The sequence below is a fragment of the Saimiri boliviensis genome, chromosome 2 (genome assembly GCF_048565385.1).
Source record: "Saimiri boliviensis isolate mSaiBol1 chromosome 2, mSaiBol1.pri, whole genome shotgun sequence".
Lineage (NCBI taxonomy): Eukaryota > Metazoa > Chordata > Mammalia > Primates > Cebidae > Saimiri > Saimiri boliviensis.
The window spans coordinates 239,958,779-239,962,770 of NC_133450.1; the positions used below are offsets into that span (position 1 = coordinate 239,958,779).

At 44.6% G+C, this 3,992-nt stretch overlaps 1 long non-coding RNA gene across 1 annotated transcript; it reads right to left on the reverse strand.

Moving 5' to 3' along the window:
- Nucleotides 1-1,266: 1,266 nt before the first annotated feature.
- On the reverse strand, nt 1,267-3,079 carry LOC141583270 (uncharacterized). Its single transcript, XR_012515954.1, has 4 exons — nt 2,950-3,079; nt 2,103-2,197; nt 1,823-1,903; nt 1,267-1,486 (listed from the first exon to the last, which is right to left on the reverse strand). It is a non-coding gene; the product is annotated as an uncharacterized LOC141583270 (long non-coding RNA).
- Nucleotides 3,080-3,992: the final 913 nt, after the last annotated feature.

Below are 3,992 nucleotides of genomic sequence, written 5' to 3' on the forward strand. Positions count from 1 at the left end.
AGATAGATAGATAGATAGATAGATAGATAATTGATAATTGATAGATAGATGATAGATGATTAATAGACAATAGACAGATGATAGATAGATAGATAGATAGATAGATAGATAGATAGATAGATAGGAAATCCTATACTTTATTTTAAAGGTCTTCTAACTGATTAGGTCAGGCTCACCTATAATAACCTCCTTTTGGATCAGCTTAAAGGGGATTAATTGGGGATTTTATTCACATCTATAAAATACCTTCACAGCCATACCCACGTTAGCGTTCGAGGGAATGCCTGGGAGAAGGTGCATGCATGCCTCAAAACGGCCACTGCTTCCCATCTATTCTCCAATTCTCCAAAAAGAAAATCTCTTGCAACCCATCCTATCGAGAAACATACTCGAAAGAGAATGCTGGGGTCTGTAGCTGAGCCTAGCCCAGGTAACACATCAGAAGCCATCACCCTCACAGACCACAGAGAGGTTAAGGAACCCTGTTGGTCAGGATTCCATTACAGGGAATAGATTTCACTTTCCCTAGTTTAAGCAAAAATATTTCTTACAAGGTAATGAATGGTTTACAGAATTATTGAGAAGGCTGGAGGGAAAACTATGGGCTGAGCTTTCAGAAGCCATGCCAATACCAGACCAGCAGCCTACCGAGAGGGTTTCTGCCTCCTTTAAGATCGAGAAGCCGCCAGTCAAACTGCAAAGTCCTTGACAGCTCCCGAACCAAGCCACCAAAACCATGCTTCCCAGGAGAAATACCAGTAGCAACACAAAAGTAGCCTCGTGCTCATTTCTGCTTTCTGCTTTCTTTGACCTCACCAAATGGGTAGAACCTAAGCACTAGGTTGTAACCCCTAGCTGCAAGGGAGACTCGGAAATGATTTCAGTTTCTCATCTCTGACACACAAGATGAATGGACACAGAGCATCAATCCACTCCAGGTCCTTCTTTCACGGAAGAGTGAAGTCAGGATTCAAACCCAGGTCACGCTCTTGACCCGCAGAGTGCACTTTGTCCCATGGTCTGGAATGACCTTTCTTACCTTGCCATGCTGGGGGCTTCTCTCAGTCTGTCTGGGCTGCTGTCACAAAATACCACAAACTGGGTAGCTTCCCAACAAAGATGTGTATTTCTCATGGTTCTGGAGGCTCAGAAGTCCAAGATCAAGGTGCCAGCAGGTTCAGTGTCTGGGGAGGGCCTGATTCCTGGCTCACAGATGGCCCCTTCTCAAGGCACCTTCCTGAGGTAGAAGGCGCAAGGCAGCTCTCCAGGGCCTCTTTTATAAGGGCACTAATCTCATTCATGGGGCCCTCCCAAAGAGTTTACCTCCCAATACCATCACACTGGTGATTAGGCTTAACGTGTGATCTGGGGGGACACAACTCACATCATGGCGGCCTCTTTCTTGCAAGTTTGTCTGGTCTCTACTAAGTTTGCATTTCCTGGCTATATTTACAGTTGTCATTCTTGTCATCAGCTGCAGGATATTCTGAAATAGTCCATACGGGAGGAAATGAAAATGATCAGCTGTGTCTCCAGCCCATCTGCATCCTCTCAGGATTGGGAAGGCTGCAGTGTGTACAATCCACTTTCTTAACAAGGCAGTCATGCCAAAATGCTTCTGTTTATGGACATGTCCAAAGCAGCAATTCAGCCTAGGGCTCTCAGGGACCCCTGGAAACGTAAGAAGCCTTGGGGAAAAAAAAAAAACCTATGGCCATGATGACAGAAAATACCTAAAGTGAAAACCCAGCCTTCCTTGAATCTTCTCTTTATGTCCTGCTCCCAAACCCCAAAATTCCTAAATGAGTCCCAGCGAACAAACCTGGGCAGCTTCTGGGCAGGCACATCAGTGCCACAGCATGATGCTCTTCGAGGAGCCCAGGCAGTTAGAGAGGGTCAGTTCCTGAAAGAAGAAAGACCTACGTGAGTCAGTGATAACTCCTTCACACCGGGAGGAACCTGGAAATCAACAGTTTAAAGGCTCTCAAGAGAATGAAATTCACATTCCTGGCAAATGTCCCTGTATGAGTCAGTTCTCGCACTGCTATAAAGAACTACCTGACACCGGGTAATTTATGAAGAAAGAGGTTTAATTGACTCACAGTTCCACAGCCTGTACAGGAGTCATGGCTGGGGAGGCCTCGGGAGACATAATCATGGTGGAAGGCGAAGGAGAAGCAGGCACATCTTCACATGGCTGGAGAGGACAAAGAAAGCAAAGGGAAGGTGCCACACCCTTTAAACAACCAGATCTTATGAGAACTCACTGTCATGAAAACGGCAAGGGAGAAATCTGCCCCCATGATCCTATCATCTCCTACCAGGCCCTTCTTCTAACATGCGGAATTACAATTCAACATAAGATTTGGGCAGGGACAGATCCAAACCATATCAGTTACTAACAGTGAAGCTTCGGGTACACGATGCAGGACTGCAAAATTTATAAATCCAAATAAATGGATTTTTCTGACACAATTGTACAACTCCTTTGCAGGGCAGCATTCTCACAGTAAACCTTAGTTTAAGGAAAACCACTTTTCCTTGGGTGTTTCATTATGTAAACACCACACATTTGTGTTCAGCTGTATACATCTAAGGGTGGCATAGCAAAAATCTGTATACAGATTTATTTGTGACAATGTATCTAGAAAATAAGAAAATTCCTTGTGGATTTGCAGAGACCATATATTTACTGACAGAGAAAAATGTTCATGACCTATTATCAATGAAAAGGTGGATTATCCGTAAAAGGAGGCACATTATAAACCTGTTTCTGAAAAACAAAATACATCTTTCTATAAGAGTCGAGGCAGGCCAGGCACTGTGGCTCACACCTGTAATCCCAGCACTTTCGGAGGCCAAGGCAGATGGATCACCTGAGGTCAGGACTTTGAGACCAGCTTGGCAAACATGGTGAAACCCTGCCTCTATTAAAAACACAAAAATTACCTGGGTGTGGCGGCAAGAACCTGCAGTCCCAGCTATTTGGGAGGCTGAGGCAGGAGAATCTCCTGAACCTGGGAGGTGGAGGCTGCAGTGAGCCGAGATGGTGAGACTGCACTCCAGCCTGGGTGACAGAGCAAGACTGTCTCAAAGAAAAAAGAAGAGTAGAATCAAAAGTCAGAGAAAGTGTACATTTTTATGATGTTGTTATAGTATTCATACAGATGAAATTTAATATTAGTTATTAATATTAATATTATTGAATAATTATACATTATTACTTAATATGGCACACATTATTCATGACATTATTTCCTTATACGATTTTTTTTAAACTTTAAAAATCACTTTTAATATTTTTTGTGGTGCATCTACTATGGGCGATTACATCTACTATGCACCACAAAAAATGTATGGGGTCTACTGGATGTTTTGATACAGGCATGCTACGCGACATGAGTACACCATGGAGAATGGGATATCCATCCCCTCAACATTCATACTTTAAGTCACAAACAATCTGTTAACCATCGTATAAGTAATTTTAAAGCGTCCGATGAAGTTACTATTAACTGCAGTCACCCTATTGCGCTGTCACGTAGTAGGCCTTATTCATTCTTTCTAAGGGTTTGTGCTAACCACCCCCACCTCCCCGCAGCCCGGCACTCGCCTCCCAGCCTCTGGTGACCACCCTTCTGCCATGTCCGCGAGTTGGATCGATTTGAGTCTTAGATCCCACTAATAAGTGAGAACACGCGATGTTTGCCTTTCCGTGATTGGCTTTTTTCACTTAATTACCTCCAGTTCTGATATGCCTGTTCTGAGGGACTGACACGTTGGGAGGATCAGTACTTTCTGTGTGTTTAGTTGGTTTCTGAGAGGGAGTTTCACCGTCACCCAGGCCGGAGCGCAGTGGCACCATCTCGGCTCACTGTCACCTCCGCTTCCCGGGTTCAAGCGATTCTCCTGCCTCGGCCTCCCTGATAGCTGGGATTACAGGCTCCCGCCACCACGCCCGGCTCATTTTTGTATTTTTAGTACAGACGGGG